Source organism: Triticum aestivum, chromosome 5D, assembly GCF_018294505.1.
Source record: "Triticum aestivum cultivar Chinese Spring chromosome 5D, IWGSC CS RefSeq v2.1, whole genome shotgun sequence".
Taxonomy (NCBI): domain Eukaryota; kingdom Viridiplantae; phylum Streptophyta; class Magnoliopsida; order Poales; family Poaceae; genus Triticum; species Triticum aestivum.
In genome coordinates, this window is record NC_057808.1 from 55966108 (window position 1) to 55984990 (window position 18883).

The window sequence follows — 18883 nt, forward strand, 5'->3', positions numbered from 1 at the left end:
TCTAACACCAATACAAATAAAGAATGAGTTCATTACAGTACCTTGAAGTGGTGTTTTGTTTTCTTTCGCTAACGGAGCTCATGAGATTTTCTGTTAAGTTTTATGTTGTGAAGTTTTCAAGTTTTGGGTAAAGATTTGATGGATTATGGAACAAAGAGTGGCAAGAGCCTAAGCTTGGGGATGCCCAAGGCACCCCAAGGTAAAATCCAAGGATAACCAAAACTCCTAAGGTTGGGTATGCCCCGGAAGGCATCCCCTCTTTCGTCTTCGTCCATCGGTAACTTTACTTGATGCTATATTTTTACTCACCACATGATATGTGTTTTGCTTGGAGCGTCTTGTATGATTTCAGTCTTTGCTTTTTAGTTTTCCACAATCATCCTTTCTGTACACACCTTTTGGGAGAGACACACATGAATCGGAATTTATTAGAATACTCTATGTGCTTCACTTATATCTTTTGAGCTAGATAATTTTGCTCTAGTGCTTCACTTATATCTTTTAGAGCACGGTGGTGGTTTATTTTATAGAAATTATTGTTCTCTCATGCTTCACTTATATTATTTTGAGAGTCCTGCAAAACAGCATGGTAATTTGCTTTGGTTGAAATTTTGATCCTAGAAGTGATGAACATCCAAGATAGGTATAATAAAAACTATCATAAAAAGTGCATCGAATACTATGAGAAGTTTGATACTTGATAATTGTTTTGAGATATGAAGATGGTGATATTAGAGTCATGCTAGTTGAGTGGTTATGAATTTGAGAAATACTTGTGTTAAAGTTAGTGATTCTCGTAGCATGCACGTATGGTGAACCGTTATGTGACGAAGTCGGAGCATGATTTATTTATTGATTGTCTTCCTTATGAGTGGCGGTCGGGGACGAGCGATGGTCTTTTCCTACGAATCTATCCCCCTAGGAGCATGCGCGTAGTACTTTGTTTCAACTAATAGATTTTTGCAATAAGTATATGAGTTCTTTATGACTAATGTTGAGTCCATGGATTATACGCACTCTCACCCTTCCACTATTGCTAGCCTCTCTAATACCGCGCACTTTTCGCCGGTATCATACACCCACCATATACCTTCCTCAAAACAGTCACCATACCTACCTATCATGGCATTTCCAGAGCCATTCCAAGATATATTGCCATGCAACTTGCCACCGTTCCGTTTATTATGACACGCTCCATCATTGTCATATTGCTTTGCATGATCATGTAGTTGACATCGTATTTGTGGCAAAGCCACCATTCAAAATTTCATACATGTCACTCTTGATTCATTGCATATCCCGGTACACCGCCGGAGGCATTCACATAGAGTCATATTTTGTTCTAAGTATTGAGTTGTAATTCTTGAGTTGTAAGTAAATAAAAGTGTGATGATCATCATTAGAGCATTGTCCCAAGTGAGGAAAGGATGATGGAGACTATGATTCCCCCACAAGTCGGGATGAGACTCCGGACTAACAAATAAAAAAAAGAGGCCATAAAAAAAGAGAAAAGGCCCAAATAAAAAAATGAGAGAAAAAGAGAGAAGGGACAATGTTACTATCCTTTTTCCACACTTGTGCTTCAAAGTAGCACCATGATCTTCATGATAGAGAGTCTCCTATGTTGTCACTTTCATATACTAGTGGGAACTTTACATTATAGAACTTGGCTTGTATAATCCAATGATGGGCTTCCTCAAATTGCCCTAGGTCTTCATGAGCAAGCAAGTTGGATGCACACCCACTTTGTTTCCTTTGTTGAGCTTTCATATACTTATAGCTCTAGTGCATCCGTTGCATGGCAATCCCTACTCACTCACATTGATATCTATTAATGGGCATCTCCATAGCCCGTTGATACGCCTAGTTGATGTGAGACTATCTTCCCCTTTTTTGTCTTCTCCACAACCACCATTCTATTCCACCTATAGTGCTATGTCCATGGCTCACGCTCATGTATTGCTTGAAGATTGAAAAAGTTTGAGAACACCAAAAGTATGAAACAATTGCTTGGCTTGTCATCGGGGTTGTGCATGATTTAAATATTTTGTGTGGTGAAGATAGAGCATAGCCAGACTATATGATTTTGTAGGGATAACTTTCTTTGGCCATGTTATTTTGAGAAGACATGATTGCTTTGTTAGTATGATTGAAGTATTATTATTTTTATGTCAATATTAAACTTTTATCTTGAATCTTTCGGATCTGAACATTCATGCCACAATAAAGAAAATTACATTGAAGAATATGCTAGGTAGCATTCCACATCAAAAAATTTGTTTTTACCATTTACCTACTCGAGGACGAGCGGGAATTAAGCTTTGGGATGCTTGATATGTCTCCAACGTATCTATAATTTTTGATTGCTCCATGCTATTATATATTCTGTTTTGGATGTTTAATGGGCTTTATATTACACTTTTATATTATTTTTGCGACTAACCTATTAACCCAAGGCCCAGTGCAAATTGTTGTTTTTTTGCCTATTTCAGTGTTTCGCAGAAAAGGAATATCAAACGGAGTCCAAACGGAATGAAACCTTCGGGAGAGTTATTTTTGGAACAAACGTGATCCAGAGGACTTGGAGTGGACGTCAAGAAATCAACAAGGAAGCCACGAGGCACGGAGGCGCGCCTGCCCCCTGGGCGCGCCCCCCACCCTCGTGGGCCCCTCGTGGCTCCACCAACCTACTTCTTCCTCCTATATATACCTACGTACCCCGAAACCATCCGGGAGCACCACGAAACCCTATTTTCACCGCCACAACCTTCTGTACCCGTGAGATCCCATCTTCGGGCCTTTTCCGGCACTCCGCTGGAGGGGACATCGATCACGGAGGGCTTCTACATCAACACCATAGCCTCTCCAATGATGTGTGAGTAGTTTACCTCAGACCTTCGGGTCCATAGTTTTTAGCTAGATGGCTTCTTCTCTCTATTTGGATCTCAATACAAAGTTCTCCTCGATCTTCTTGGAGATCTATTCGATGTAACTCTTTTTGCGGTGTGTTTGTCGAGATTCGATGAATTGTGGGTTTATGATCAAGATTATCTATGAACAATATTTGAATCTCCTCTGAATTCTTTTATGTATGATTGGTTATCTTTGCAAGTCTCTTCAAATTACCAGTTTGGTTTGGCCTACTAGATTGATCTTTCTTGCAATGGGAGAAGTGCTTAGCTTTGGGTTCAATCATGCGGTGCTCGATCCCAGTGACAGTAGGGGAATCGACACGTATTGTATTGTTGCCATCGAGGATAAAAATATGGGGTTTATATCATATTGCTTGAGTTTATCCCTCTACATCATGTCATCTTGCCTAATGCGTTACTCTGTTCTTATGAAATTAATACTCTAGATGCATGCTGGATAGCGGTCGATGTGTGGAGTAATAGTAGTAGATGCAGGCTGGAGTCGGTCTACTTGTTGCGGAAGTGATGCCTATATACATGATCATGCCTAGATATTCTCATAACTATGCTCAATTCTATCAATTGCTCGACAGTAATTTGTTCACCCACCGTAATACTTATGCTATGTTGAGAGAAGCCACTAGTGAAACCTATGGCCCCCGGGTCTATTCTCCATAATATAAGTTTACATCTATTTTACTTTGCGTTCTTTACTTTCACTCTTTATCATAAAAATACGAAAAACATTATCTTATAATCTCTATAAGATCTCACTTTTGCAAGTGGCCATGAAGGGATTGACAACCCCTTTATCGCGTTGGTTGCAAGGTTCTTATTTGTTTGTGTAGGTACGAGGGACTCGAGTGTTGCCTCCTACTGGATTGATAACTTGGTTCTCAAAACTGAGGGAAATACTTACGCTACTTTGCTGCATCACCCTTTCCTCTTCAAGGGAAAACCAACGCAGTGCTCAAGAGGTAGCAAGCCGCCGGTGCCGGAGGGCCAGGCGCCAACTGGAGGGGCTAGTGTCGACCAGCCGTCCCTGGAGAGGGGACAGGCAAACCCCGTCGTCTCGAAGACGGAGGTGCCTCCGCGCGCGCCGACTGCCGGCACGCAGGGCTGTCGGCCTGTAGCGCCGCTGGTGCCGCCATCTGGCGGCGAGTTGGTGGTGGGCCCGATTCCCATGATCTGTGTTCCTGCGCGCCAGTGCCCGGTGAGAGCAGCCTCAGCGCCAAGGCCGATGGAGATCGGGGCCAAGAGCTTGTCGGTGCCCGACTCCGAGGCCACCAGCGCCACCCTACCGGACTGGACGTCTGGGGCTGGCTCGGGTGTCCTAAACTTGGTTGTGCAGGACATCCTGACCAATTTCAACACCCATGGTGTCAGAGTAATCGGCCACGGGTAGGCTAACCCGAGACCCAGAACCTTTCAAGACATCGGGGCTGGATGCGCCCCTTGAGGCATCAAGACGAGGTGCCGCCTTCTGGTGGCCGGCTGGAGGAATAGTCGGCTGCCCGTAGACGGCCGAGTTCCAGAAGCCGGCATCAAGACAAGCCGACTCCTAGTGGGCGGCTTCCAGAGAAGCCGGCCTCCTAGCAGTCGGCCTGTGGCGCCCACGAAGCATGCGCCCTCATTAAGAAAGACAAGATAGGGAGTGGCTACAGTGTAACCCATCCCCCCCCGGTCCAAGGATGGGAGTGGCCACAGTGCACCGTAAAGGCGGAGATCTCCGCCAGGTGCGGCACTGTTGCCACTCCACCCCTGACGTCACCACAAGCAGGCAGAGCCCTGCTCCCACGACGGCTTGTCGGTACGGCCCAAGGACGACGGGCCCCACCGACAGTGAGAGCTTGAAAGATGGCTGGAGCCCCACCAGTCGGACCTAAGGGAGGTCGGCCCCCAGCAGTCGGCCCGCCTCTTCCTCGGGGCCCACTCGCCATTAACCAGACGAGACACAGAGTGGCTATAGTAATCGCCCGCCAGGCGGCGGGGCTGTAGCCACGCTCCTCTGACCAAGCCAGCGTCATTAGCATCATGGCTACAGTGATCAGCAGCCGACAAGACCCGCAAGTGGCGGAGGCGGCCTGTCGGCTCAGTACCAGACCAGTCGGCGGCCCCAGCAGCCGGCGGAGAAGCCGGCCACCAGAGAGACTTACAGCCGGGTCCTACACCCGGCCGGATTACTATTGTACCCCTGGGGGGTAGGCCTATATAAACCCCCCAGGGCACCCATGCAAAGGGTTCCCAACCTTTTAGAACTAGACTCACCCATAGAGGAAGGAAAGAGCTGGCCTTGCTTCCTGCTACCTCTAGCAAACAGCTCAAGGAGCACCATTGTACCACTAGTGCCTTAGTGATCATGCGGAGACCCCGCAGAGCAGGACTAGGGGTGTTATCTCCTAGGAGAGCCCCGAACCTGGGTAAAGTGCGCCTACATTCGTGTCTACGCCTCATCCCGCTTTCAGGCACCGGCGACGTTCTACTCACTCCCACCATGATAAGCCATCCATTGGCATATGTCGCACCCAACCCCCGACATTTGGCACCCACCATGGGGCGACGTGCACCGTCGTCCGGAGACCTGTTCTGAACGAGAACCCTGTTCCTCCCTAGCAAGCGCAGCCAGCCCGTCACGCCGGACGGAGTCTGCGCGGCGAGCTGCCTCGTTGATCTTGTAGGCGAGGTTCGCCTCTCCGACGAGCCCGTGTTTGATGCGGGCACCGGTGGCCCTAAGAGCCGCCTCGTCAGCCTCCTCGATCAGCTCCACGTCGCAAGCGAGCCTCCTGTAGACTTGGAGTCCGTTGGCTCCACCGATCCGATGCTTGTCAACTCCGACACTGCGTCGCTTGACGCGTTCCCCACCAACATGGTGGTCTACGATGAGCCGCTTCCTCGCGCGGAGAGCGGCGGAAGCGCCATCATGGAGGTGCTTGTCATCGGCCACCGCGAGCACTCCGGCGGAGGTGCTCATGATCCGCTCGATGCGGCACTGCAAGACCTGACAGCGCCCATTCTAAAAGACACCGACGCCAAGATGCTGGAGGCACGCCGCGCCTAGCTAGTCGAGAGCGCCAAGAACCTGGCCAACATGAGACGCCTATCGGAGGCCTACCAGCGCGAGATGGACCGCGTTGTGGGTGGCACGCCAGCTCCTGGTGGGCCTAGCCGCATCGGCACGGTCCAGCAACGCGGCGCGGCCATCGCCAGCCTATTCGGGGTAGATCACCCCGTCTACGCCACGCTCGCGGAAAACATACGAGCTGCCCAGGCGGCAGCAGAAGAGCTGGACAAGTTCGAGGGCGAAGAGCGTCGCCAGATGGCGGAGCGCGTCTAGCGACTCCTCGACGCGGCTGCTGAGCAGCACGAGGCCGGCTGCCGCACTGAGGCGCCCAACTGGCAAAATGACGATCCGCCTCCCCGCCAAGACCAAGGCGCGACATCCCGGACGCCGACTGGTGGCGTCCGCGGAAGAAGAGATAAGGAGCCAGCTGCCAGCCGCAGCCGGACTCGCATCACCATCGAGCGCGACCAAGACGGCCGCCCAAGAGCAGTAGAACGACGGGGTGACTGTCCGCCTCCTCCCCCCTCGCAAGGAAAGGCGCGTCTCCCCGCCGCCTGTTGAACACCCGTCACTCGGCGACCGCCTTGGCCGCCGAGAAGGAGTCGGAGAGAGCGATGCCCGCCACCGGATCGACTGTCTCAACCGATCCCTGGCGCTAGAAGAAGAAGATGAGCTGGGTCCGCCTTGTTTTGGCCCCCTGCATTCGAGATGAGCCCTTCCCCAAAGGGTTCACGCTCCCGAGAGACACGCCCAAATACACTGGCTCCGTGAAGCCGGACGACTGGCTGGTCGACTACTCCACAGCCGTCAGCATCGCGAACGACAACAAGAGCATTGCCGTGAAGTATGTTCCGCTCATGCTCCAGGGCACGGCCCGGACGTGGCTGAACAGCCTGAAACCCCACAGCATCAACAGTTGGGTCGACTTCACCGAAGCCTTCATCCGCAACTTCACCAGCACTTACAAGCGGCCGCCCAAGCCCCGCCAGCTCTCCTTGTGTGTCCAAGGCCCCAACGAGTCGACTCGTGACTACCTCACACGCTGGGCTGAGCTCCGCAACTCTTGTGAGGGCGTGCTTGAGGTGCAGGCCATCGAGTACTTCACCGCCGGGTGCCGAGAGGGCACCCTTCTCAAACACAGGCTTCTCTGTGACGAGCCGGCGACCCTCGACGAGCTGCTGATCATAGCAGATAAATACGCCACGGCCGACTCCTCCATGAAGCCAGAGATCCAAGTTGATGCGTCTGGCAAAGTGGCTCCTCCAGCTCCTCGGGCCCCGGCTGGTGACACCAGTCGGCGTCAGCAACCCAACGACAGCAAACGCAAGGCCACGCAGCAGGCTTCCACAAGCTAGCAGGTGGCGATGGTCGAAGACCAGCAGCCGGAAGGGCAGCCTCCATCCAAGTGCCAGAAGGGCGGCAAGCCCAATTGGCTGCCCGCTTTCTCGTATGAGCAGACTCTTGATGCACCCTGCAAATTTCATAGCGGCGTGAAGCCGTCCAACCACACCACTCGGAAGTGCCATTGGCTCACCAAGATCGCCAAGGGTGATGGCCTTCTGCCTCCTCCGCCTGCTGGGTAGCCGCCTCCTCCTCCACCCCAGCAGCCGGCAGTTCGACCAGTCGGAGCCATACAAGATGAGTATCCCAAAGAGCATGGAGCTTATGTCGCTTATGTCGTGTTCACCAGCATGGCCGACGATAAGCACAGCAGACGGCAACGACAGCAAGAAGTAAATGCAGTAGCATCAGAGACCCCCGAGTTCATGCATTGGTCCGGGAAGCCCATCAGCTGGAGCAGAGCCGACAACCCAGAAGTAATGCCCAATCCCGGCTCCTATGCCCTGGTTCTGGATGCCACTTTTTCCACGAAGAGGCGAGCAGCTCGCTTTTCCTGAGTTCTGATAGATGGCGGCAGCAGCATCAACATCCTGTACAAGGATACCATGGAGAAGTTAGGAATCAAACAAAGGCAGCTTCAGCCCAGCCGGACTGTATTCCATGGCATAGTTCCTGGCCTTTCCTACTCACCAATCGGCAAGATCCAGATAGACGTCCTCTTTGGAGACAAAGAACACTTTTGCCGAGAGCCAGTCTGGTTTGAGGTGGTGAACCTTGAGAGCCCATACCATGCACTGCTTGGCCGGCCTGCTCTGGCCAAGTTCATGGCGGTCCCCCACTATGCTTGCCTCAAGATGAAGATGCCGAGTTCCAAGGGAATTCTGACCATAGCAGGGGATTACAAGAAGTCATCCGCCTGCGCAGCAGATAGCAGCCGGCTGGCCGAGTCCCTTGTGATCGCGGCTGAGAAGCGGCTCCTTGACCGAGTTGTGGTGATGGCAGGCAAGCAGCTGGAAATGTCACCCAACCCCAAGGAGTCGGAAGCCGAGGGCTCGTTCAAGCCGGCAAAGAGACAAAGAAGATACCCTTGGACCCGGAGCACCCGGAGATGCACGCTGTCATAGGAGCAAATCTTGACAGCAAATAGGAAGGCGAGCTCGTCGATTTCCTCCGTGAGAATCGGGACGTCTTTGCATGGTCACCTAAAGACATGCCGAATGTTCCGACGGATTTCGCCGAGCACAAGTTACATGTCCGGTCCGATGCCAAACCAGTCAGGCAGCCCTTGCGCCGCCTGTCAGAAGAGAAGAGAAGAGTCATTGGAGAAGAGATAGCCCGGCTGCTGGCAGCCGGCTTCATCATGGAAGTGTTCTTTCCAGAGTGGCTGGCGAATCCAATCCTTGTGCTGAAGAAAAACAAGCAGTGGCGCATGTGTATTGATTACACCAGCCTCAACAAAGCCTGCCCCAAAGACCCATTTGCTTTGCCGAGAATTGACCAAGTGATAGACTCCACAGCCGGATGCGAGCTGTTGAGTTTCTTAGATGCATACTCAGGGTATCACCAGATCAAGCTGAACCCGGCCGACAGGCTGTAGACCGCCTTCATCACACCATTTGGAGCCTTCTGCTATTTGACCATGACGTTCGGCTTGAGGAATGACGGCGCCACTTTTCAACGTTGCATGCAGAAGTGCCTCCTGAAGCAACTCGGCAGAAACGCCCACGTTTATGTGGACGATGTTGTGGTGAAGACGGAGAAGCGGGGAACGCTACTGGAAGAACTCAAGGAGACCTTCGAGAACTTGCGCCGATTTCAAATCAAGCTCAACCCGGAGAATTGCGTCTTTGGTGTACCAGCCGGCCAGCTCCTCGGCTTCCTGGTCTCAGAGCGCGGCATAGAATGCAACCCCGTGAAAATCAAGGCCATCAAGAGGATGGAAGTGCCCACCCGACTGCTGGATGTGAAGAAATTCACCGGCTGCTTGGCGTCCATCAGCCGCTTCATCAGTCGGCTGGGCAAGATGGCTCTTCCCCTGTACCAGCTCATGAAGAAGACCACTTTCTTCGAGTGGAACGACAAGGCGGACGATGCTTTTCTCTAGCTCAAGAAGATGCTGACCACTCCGCCTGTCCTGGCGGCTCTGACTCCTAAATAACCCATGCTCCTCTACATCGCCGCCACCAGCCGGGTGGTCAGCACAGTCATAGTGGTAGAACACAAGGTAGAAGGCAAGGCACTACCAGTCCAGAGGCCGGTGTATTACCTGAGTGAACTGTTGTCAGCCTCCAAGCAAAACCACCCCCACTATCAGAAGATGTGCTACTGCGTGCACTTTGCTGCCAAGAAATTGAAGCCGTATTTTCAAGAGCACCCAATCATTGTGGTCTGCATGGCTCCACTTGCCGAGATCATTGGAAGCCGAGATGCTTCAGGCCGAGTGGCCAAATAGGCCATAGATTTGGCCCCTACACCATCTACTACCAGCCTCGCACCGCCATCAAGTCACAAGCACTGGCCGACTTCCTCGTCGACTGGGCCGAGACCCAGTACCTGCCACCAGCACCCGACTCCACCCATTGGCGAATGCATTTTGATGGTTCCAAGATGCACACCGGTTTGGGAGCCGGCATCATCCTCACCTCTCCCAAAGGCGACACGCTCAGATATATGCTGCAAATCCATTTTGCCGCCTCCAACAATGTCGCGGAATACGAGGCACTCATTCATGGGCTCCAGCTTGCCAAAGAGCTTGGCATTCGCCGGATCCTGTGCTATGGTGACTCTGATTTGGTGGTCCAGCAGTCGTCGGGCGACTGGGACGCCAAGGATCCAAACATGGCGAGCTACCGCTTCCTCGTACAGCAACTCAGTGGATACTTTGAAGGATGCGACTTTCTCCATGTGCCAAGAAATGACAATGAGCAAGCAGATGCCTTGGCACGAATCGGTTCCACTCGTCAAGCAATACCAAACGGCATCGCCCTGCAACGCCTCCTCAAGCCGTCTGTCAAGCCATCGCCAGAGTCGGATTCCATCTTTGTGACGGCTCCTCCTGAAGCAGTCGGATCCGACTTGAGGACCCCAGCAGCCGGCACAAGGAATTCGATAGGCGACCCGGGGATGCAACAGCCGCACCCAGCCTGGGGACTTCGGAACCCGGCTCGGGGACTGGAGCAGTTGGCCCGGGGACTTCATCGACTCAGCAAGCGGCAGCTGACTCCAACCCGCCGCCTCCCGGCCCAACCGCCCTCGTGCAAGTAGCGGTCCTAGCAGTCGAAGAAATTACAACACGTTCATGGGCCCAGCCCATCCTCAACTTCCTGGTGAACAATGAGCTGCCGACTGATGAGATCTCGGCCCGACAAGTGCAACGCTGGGCAGCAGCATACACCATAGTCAACAGAGAGCTTGTGAGGTGCAGTATCACTGGTGTCTACCAGCGCTACGTAGAGCCGGAGCAAGGCCAAGCAATCCTCAAAGATATTCATCAAGGAGAGTGTGGTCATCACGCGGCTTCAAGAGCACTCGTAGCCAAAGCTTTCCGCCGCGGTTTTTTCTGGCCGACTGCTTTAGAAGACGCCAAAGACTTGGTCCAGAAATGCAAAGGATGCCAGAAGTTCCGCTCCAAGCCACATCAGCCGGCTTCTGCACTCAAGACTATCCCCATTGCCTGGCCCTTTGCTGTCTGGGGCCTGGACATGGTGGGACCATTCAAAACAGCACGAGGTGGCATGTCATCTGCTTGTCGCAGTAGACAAGTTCACCAAGTGGATAGAAGCAAAACCAATCAAGAAGCTGAATGGTCCGACTGCTGTGACTTTCATCTCAGACATCACCATCCAGTATGGCATACCACACAGCATCATCACCGACAATGGCACGAACTTTGCCAAAGGCGCCTTGGCCCGTTTCTGCGCGACGCAGGGCATCCGACTGGACTTAGCGTCCATTGCCCATCCGCAGTCAAACGGCCAGGTGGAGCGAGCAAACGGCCTCATTTTGTCCGGCATCAAGCCACGACTAGTCGAGCCTCTGGAGCGTTCGGCCGGCTGCTGGCTCGACGAGCTGCCAGCCGTCCTCTGGAGCCTGCGCACAACTCCGAACAAGTCAACCGGCTTCACGCCTTTCTTCCTCGTCTATGGTGCCGAAGCCGTCATCCCGACGGACATAGAATTTGACTCTCCTCGAGTCACCATGTACACTGAAGAGGACGCAGAAGAAGCACGACAAGACGGCGTCGATCTACTGGAAGAGGGCCGGCTGTTGGCACTCAGCCCGTCAAGCATCGACCAGCAGAGCCTGCGTCGATACTACAACCGGAAGGTCAAGCCGAGATCTTTCCAAGAGGGAAACCTTTGTCCTCCGGCTGATCCAGCGAACAGCCGGCCAGCACAAGCTCTCAGCGCCTTGCGAAGGCCCCTTCATCATCAGCAAAGTGTTGGGAAACGAATCCTACTACCTGATCGACGCCCAGAAGCCTCGAGCGCGCAAGAGGGACGACTCCGGCAAGGAGACGGAGCGGCCATGAAATGCAAATCTCCTCCGAAGATTTTACAGTTAATGCAGTATGTGCTATGCTACCTTTTGTATTAAAGTACGAAGACTCTGGGTCCCCCGAGAAGAGCTCGGGGACAGCCCTCTTTTATCTATATGATAAGAATTATGCCAACAAATGTGTTGTTTCCTTTGTACCACTTGGCACCGGGTCCGACTAGTCAGCCCGGGGACTCGCCGCCTTGTACTATGAAATGCTTCCTGTAGCCGAACAAGTAATGTGTTCGCACTTAAGCCGTCTCCTACCGGAAGCCGCAGCTCGCAGAGCGACTGTCTGGTGGGTAGGAGAAAGGCAGAAAGAGTGCCCACATTAAAAATGGCTAAGGACCCAAAGCATGTGCATAGTTCAAGCCGGCTTCCCGCCTCTACGACCGGCTGTTGAGCAGCCGGCCGGCCGGCTTCTACTTAACTTGCTAAAATGTTCGAAAAATGGCTAAGTACTTGCCTCCCCGGAAGTAGCTAAGTACTTGACCCAGCCATAGTCCGCAGAGCGGCTGTTCGGCTGGCAAGACGGCAACCAAGGGAAGGCGGCAAAGGAAAAAGCCAAAGAGCAGCAAGCAAGGAAAGTTAGAACTCGGAAAAATATTTTACATAGCAAAAGGCCCTTCGCCGATATTAAACTGAACTTTGAGATACACCCCGTGGGTGGAATTGCGCAAAATTAACAAGTTCATCAAGACTGATAGGCAGGTAAAGCAAAAGATAAACTGGCGGCCTAGGGAGCGACTGACAGGTTCGGTGGATCGGAGGATTCGGTGGCGCCGGTTGGTGGAGCGGCCGGCTGGTCAGTCGCCGCTTGGTCGCCTCCAGTAGTGGCCGGCTCGCATGGGCGTGGCTCGTTGCTGGGGGCGTGGTCGAGCTGAGGCTGGCCGTCCGCTCCGACCTCTGGCGCCTCCTCTTCGCCTTCCTCCTCCTCCTCGCCTTCTTCCTCGACACTGGAGCTGATCACCTCGGCCGAGTCCTCGCCGTCCTCCGGGTTCAGCCCAAACCATTCTGGTGGCGCCTCGGCGCCGTTCTGAACCCGCTCCGGGACGAAGACGCTGGTGTCGGTGTACTCGGCGATTGCCGCCGCGCGCTTGACAAGGTCATCTTCCACGACCGCCAGCTCCTCCTGAGCCTCCAGCTGAAACGTGGCCAGCTGGGCTAGGCTTAGCCCAGGGTACCATGCCTTGACGAATTCCAAGGCCCGGCGCGCTCCAGCCCGGGCCGAGGAGCCCTTCCTAGCCACAAGACGGCCGGCCGCCACCTCCAGCCAGTCGGCAGTCCGATTGGGAGTGCGCGGTGTCGGCATTGTTGGGAATCGTAGCATAATTTAAAAATTGTCCTACGCTCACCAAGATGCATCTATGGAGTGTACTAGCAACGAGGGGAAGGGAGTGCATCTACATACCCTTGTAGATCGCGAGCGGAAGCGTTCCAATGAACGTGGATGATGGAGTCGTACTCGCCGTGATCCAAATCACCGATGACCGAGTGCCGAACGGACAGCACCTCCGCGTTCAACACACGTACGGTGCAGCGACGTCTCCTCCTTCTTGATCCAGCAAGGGGGAAGGAGAGGTTGATGGAGATCCAACAGCACGACGGCGTGGTGGTGGATGTAGCGGGTCTCCGGCAGGGCTTCGCCGAGCTTCTGCGAGAGAGAGACAGGTGTTGCAGGGGAGGAGGGAGGCGCCCAAGGTTGTAGGGTGCTGCCCTCCCTCCCCCCCCTTTATATAGGCCCCCTGGGGGGCGCCGGCCCTGGAGATGAGATCCAAAGGGGGGGCGGCGGCCAAAGGGGGGAAGGGGTTGCCTTGCCCCCCAAGGCAAGGGGGAACTCCCCCCCCCTAGGGTTCCCAACCCTAGGCGCATGGGGGGAGGCCCAAGGGGGGCGCCCCAGCCCACTAAGGTCTGGTTCCCTTCCACTTTCAGCCCACGGGGCCCTCCGGGATAGGTGGCCCCACCCGGTGGACCCTCAGGACCCTTCCGGTGGTCCCGGTACAATACCGGTAACCCCCGAAACTTTCCCGGTGGCCGAAACTGGACTTCCTATATATAATTCTTCACCTTCGGACCATTCCGGAACCTCTCGTGACGTCCGGGATCTCATCCGGGACTCCGAACAACTTTCGGGTTTCCGCATACATATATCTCTACAACCCTAGCGTCACCGAACCTTAAGTGTGTAGACCCTACGGGTTCGGGAGACATGCAGACATGACCGAGACGCCTCTCCGGTCAATAACCAACAGCGGGATCTGGATACCCATGTTGGCTCCCACATGTTCCACGATGATCTCATCGGATGAACCATGGTATCGAGGATTCAATCAATCCGTATGCAATTCCCTTTGTCAATCGGTATGTTACTTGCCCGAGATTCGATCGTCGGTATCCCAATACCTTGTTCAATCTCGTTACCGGCAAGTCTCTTTACTCGTACCGCAATGCATGATCCCGTGACTAACGCCTTAGTCACATTGAGCTCATTATGATGATGCATTACCGAGTGGGCCCAGAGATACCTCTCCGTCACACGGAGTGACAAATCCCAGTCTCGATCCATGCCAACCCAACAGACACTTTCGGAGATACCCGTAGTGCACCTTTATAGTCACCCAGTTACGTTGTGACGTTTGGCACACCCAAAGCACTCCTACGGTATCCGGGAGTTGCACGATCTCATGGTCTAAGGAAAAGATACTTGACATTGGAAAAGCTCTAGCAAACGAAACTACACGATCTTTTATGCTATGCTTAGGATTGGGTCTTGTCCATCACATCATTCTCCTAATGATGTGATCCCATTATCAATGACATCCAATGTCCATAGTCAGGAAACCATGACTATCTGTTGATCAACGCGCTAGTCAACTAGAGGCTTACTAGGGACACTTTGTGGTCTATGTATTCACACATGTATTACGATTTCCGGACAATACAATTATAGCATGAACAATAGACAATTACCATGAACAAAGAAATATAATAATAACCATTTATTATTGCCTCTAGGGCATATTTCCAACAGGCATGTCCGGCCACAGGGCGGCGATCGCCTGGGCACCGACACGCTGAAGACGACGCAGCATCCGGTGAGCCGGCCGAAGACGGGCCTCGATGCTCAGGATTTGCTCGCTAAGGGTTCGGGGCGCGTCGGCAGCGATCTGCGCGCCTTCCGCCCTCCGTCCTTCACGATCGGCTTCAATGGCCTGATTGGCGGCGTCAGAGTGATCAGGGAAGAAGTCTGCCAAGACAAAAAGCAAAGAGCCAGAGTCAGAGACAAGAGGCCGGCTCGACCAGCAGCCTGCAACTCAAAGAAGGAAAAAGAAAGAAGCTCACCATCAACTATGTCTTCAATCTCGTGAAAGCCGGAAGTCGGCATCGCTTCCTTGTCGGTCCAGGCGAAGCGTTCGGTTGCGAACTCAGCAAGGATGCCGGCCTCCTTGTCCTCCGCCTCCTTCTGGGCCTTCTTGAGAAGCTCCGCCTGCTCCCCCAGTTGCGCGACCAGCCGGTCACGCTCTTCAGCCAGCTTGTCGCACTCCTCCTCATTAACGCACAACGCGGTGTTGGCCAGCTTGTCGCACTCCTCCTCCTTAACGCACAACGCGGTGTTGGCTTCGCACAGCTGCTGCTGAAAGGCGGCGTTGGCTTCTGCAAAAGAAACGAAGAAGGGAAAGGTGTCAGCAACCAGCAAAGAAGAAGCACAGTGGTCGGGGAGATCCGACCCGACTGCTCAGCAGTTGGCCCGAATCTCGGGGACTACAGCCCGCAGGTGCGCCAGCGTGCCCCCGCAGAGAAAGAAGAGGACTTACTTCGGCTCTCCGACAAGTCGGCGGTCCGCTGAGCCAGCTCCTGGACGTTGGAGTTAAAGGTGGCCACGCGAAGGTTGTGATAATCCTGTGATACAAATTTCAGATAAATGTTAGTACTTGGAACTCGCCGATTAAAGTTCCGAGCCGCCTGCTCAGCAGCCGGCCCGAATCTCGGGGATACACCCAGTGGGTGTGCTGGTGCGCCCCCACAGAAGAGCACAAGAAACAGAAACAAAGAAAGAAGGAAACATACCCGGATGGCCCCTCGCGAGTCCAGATACGCCGTGTTACAGCGCTTGCGAGCATGGCCTCAGCTCGGAGTTTGGTTTGGACGTCCAGAAGCACCCGATTCAACGGGCCCGTCCCGCCTCCCCGTACCCACCCAGTGGGCGCGGCGCTGGTCGCCTCGGTGTCCCGAATCGAGGAGCTCGCGGCACCGGTCTCCAGCGGGCGTGGCGCCGAAGCCGCCTTTGCAAGTCGGCGGCGCGTCGGTGTGCAGACCTCAGGAGTCAGGCCCGTCACCACCTCGTTTCTGGTTGGCGGCGGTGGAGGCACGATCACGTCCGGCACGGCGACGTCTCCGCCGTCCCTCTCCATGATCGGGTGCTCATCGCCGACTTCCCCAGTCTGCGCCACGAACTCCGGAGGTGGCGGCGCAGAGTTCAGAGGAGTGATGAATATCGCCGACTGGCGGTGCGCGGCCTCCTCGGCTTGCTTCTTCGCCGCGTCAGCTGCCTCGGCCTCCGCCAGTTTCTTCAGGGCGGCGGCCTCCGCCTTATCCGCTTCCGCCTTATCCAGGCGGGCGGCTTCCTGCTCCTCGCGCGCTTCCTGCGCGTTCCGCTCCCTCGCCTCCCGGAGGTCGGCGGCCGGATCGATCAGCCGAGTGGTGGTGGAAGTCTCCGCCGACCCCACGATGGAGACGGCGGCTGATTTCTCGAGAGAGAGTGGAGCCCTAGATCAAAGGCAACCAAACAAAGAAACTCAGGCAAGGTCGGCAAGGAAGGAGAAAGTACGAGATGAAGGCGGTACTTACGCGGAAACCATCTGCGGCTCCTTCACCGCCTTGCGGAAGCGGATGACCTTCGCGGCCCCTTCATCCCGCTTGGTCGCCGCGGCCGAGCCCTTGGGCTTCTTCGGCCGGCTGTCGAACAAGCTCGGCGCGGCCCTGCGTTTTTTCGCGCCACCTTGGGCGTCCGGTGCGGCAGACGAGCTCGCGCCTGGCTGGCCGGACCCCGGCTGGTGGCGCGGGGCGACTTCCCCCGCATCATCGTCGGGCCAGTCCTCGAGGCTGGCTCCGAGCCTCGAGCCGCCTGCTTCGCCGCCTCCTCCCTCGGCGTCATCCTCCAAGGCCGCCGCCCCCAAGTCGGGGTCGTCGACGTCGCTCTCCGCTCAGTCGGGGAGGAATTGGCGCTCCGGCCCCACGGCGCCGGCTGGAGGAGGGGGCTCTGTCCAAGGGCCGATTGGTCAGGCTGGACAGGCCGAACTCGGCAACAAAAGGAATGGAGAAAAAGAAGGATAACTTACCATAGGCGGGGGGTCGACGCGTGACTACGGCTCCTTGCCGAACTGCCACTCCTCCGTGAGCTCGCAGTTCACAAGGTAGTTCACCATGTGAGCTACCTCTGCGTGAGGCATATCCTTGGTGCACAGCCGGCTTGGGTCCCGATGCCCGCTCATCTGGCAGATCATGTGAGGGCAGCTCTGGAGCGGGAGCACCTGGCGCGCCACGAAGGCGGATAGCAAGTCGGGCCCGGTCAGGCCCTCCGACTGTGTCAGCACTCGGAGCTGCGCGATGGCGGCGGCTCCAGAAGGAGACATCGTCTCCGCCGGGTACGACCAGTTGGGCCGCCTCCCAGCCGGCGGGCCGGCTTCCTAAGATGGTAAGTTGACCCAGTCGCCCTCCGGGAAGACGCTCTTCACGTAGAAGTACGACCGCTGCCACATCTTCACCGACTTGATCAGCGGGATGGGAGGGAACGGATTTTCAGCCGCCGGCCTCCGCACCACAATAAACGCGCCGCATTGAGCCGGCACGCTTACGACGAGGGTGCCGAGCTTGATGTAGAAGAATTCCCCCCAAAGCTCGACGGTGGGGAGGACGCCGAGGAAGCCTTCGCACAAAGTGATGAAGGCGGACAGCAGCACCACCATGTTCGGGGTGAGGTGGTGCGGCTGGAGACCGTAGAACTCAAGGAAGGACCGGAAGAAGCTGCTCGCCGGCAGGCCGAGGCCGCGCAGGCAGTGCGAGCGGAAGACGACCCGCTCGCCCTCCTCCGGCGCCGGCGAGATCTCCCTCTTCGGCGTGAGGCAGACCTTCACGTAATCTTTGCCGGGCAGCCGCCGCGTCTGGCGGAGGAAGTCGATGAAGTCGTCGTGAACTTCGGAGCCGTCCCATGCTCCGGAGCGCACCATGGGGGGCGTGGGATTGGAGGATGAGCTCATCGGAGACGAACCACCGCAGCGCTCAGCGTGGCTTGGAGGCGCTACGGCGAGAGGAAGAAGAAGGAGGAAAGAATGGGGAGAAGGGACACGCGTGCTCCGCCGCTCCCCCTCCCCCCTACTTACAGGCTTACGAGCTGCGAAGCCGAGGGGGCGATCGTGGGATTAACTGCGCCCACGACCCCACGCCCCCACCTTTATCGCGCGAGTTACTGCGCGCAGTAACTCCGCGGGAAACTCAACCGCCCACCTCGGCCGCAGCGGATCCACTCGCGTGCCGAGGCGTGGTGGTGGCGGGCCCCGCCAGCAGGTGTGTCCCATCGCGTGCGTGGGTTGGAAGACTGGCCCGGCCGCTCGGCGCCACGTGACACGCCCACAACGGGCGGCGGCCTGGAGGCTTAGCTAGCACGCCATTTGGTTCCCGCCGACGCGTTCGGAGTTTGGATTAAGTCAGGCTGGACGAGGCCGACCCCCGCCAGTCGGCTCGGCAGAAATAGGCCGAAGCTCCACCTCGAGCTCGCAGAGAAAGAAACTGTTGAGGCTCCTCGCCTGCTCAGCCGCGGCACCTCACCAGCTTCGGGGACTATTGTCGGAGTAATGGGCCACGGGTAGGCTAACCCGAGACCCAGAACCTTTCAAGACATCGGGACTGGATGCGCCCCTCGAGGCATCAAGACGAGGTGCCGCCTTCTGGTGGCCAGCTGGAGGAATAACCGGCTGCCCGTAGACGGCCGAGTTCCAGAAGCCGGCATGAACACAAGCCGACTCCTAGTGGGCAG